Source organism: Colobus angolensis, unplaced genomic scaffold (genome assembly GCF_000951035.1).
Source record: "Colobus angolensis palliatus isolate OR3802 unplaced genomic scaffold, Cang.pa_1.0 Scaffold239, whole genome shotgun sequence".
NCBI lineage: Eukaryota > Metazoa > Chordata > Mammalia > Primates > Cercopithecidae > Colobus > Colobus angolensis.
The window spans coordinates 1,361,255-1,361,822 of record NW_012115588.1 but is presented as its reverse complement, the minus strand read 5'-3'; the positions used below and the strand labels follow the sequence as shown (position 1 = coordinate 1,361,822).

General features: G+C 40.7%; 1 pseudogene across 1 annotated transcript in view; it reads left to right on the top strand.

The window, feature by feature from the left end:
* LOC105514047 overlaps window positions 1-568 on the top strand; it is a 14,917-nt pseudogene that overhangs the window by 2,816 nt on the left and 11,533 nt on the right. The window lies entirely within an intron of this gene.

The following is a 568-nucleotide window of genomic DNA, read 5'->3' as shown; positions in this document are numbered from 1 at the left end:
AAAAAAAAAAAAAAAAAAGTGTAATCCTAAGTAGCCCAAGGCTTTTTTACGTATTACTCGAAGTAGTTTGAATTGCGTGTTTTCTTTGAGATTATACGTGTCCATAGTTTAAAAGTAGGAAAGTATAAGGAAATAAAAAGTGCCTCTCATTCTATCCAAACACAACTGTTAATTTTTTTTTTTTTTTTTTTTTTACAAAAACTAGACTAAGGGAATTGCTCCCTCTGTTGCTCAGGCTGCAATCTCGGCTCACTGCGACCTCGCTTCCTGGGTTCAAGAGATTCTCCTGCCATAGCCTCCCAAGCAGCTGGAATTACAGGCGCCCACCACCATGCCCGGCTAATTTTTGTATTTTTAATATAGACAGGGTTTCACCGTGTTGGCCAGGCTGGTCTTGAACTCCTGACCTGAAGTAATCCATCCCCGCCCAGCCTCCCAAAGTGCTGGGACTACATGGCGTGAGCCACCACCCCTAGTCAAGAGAACTGTTGGATTTGTTTTCAAAAAAGAAACCCTAATTTGTAAAAGAATCCTCTAAACTTAGAGAAAACAAGAAGCATGTAGAAGA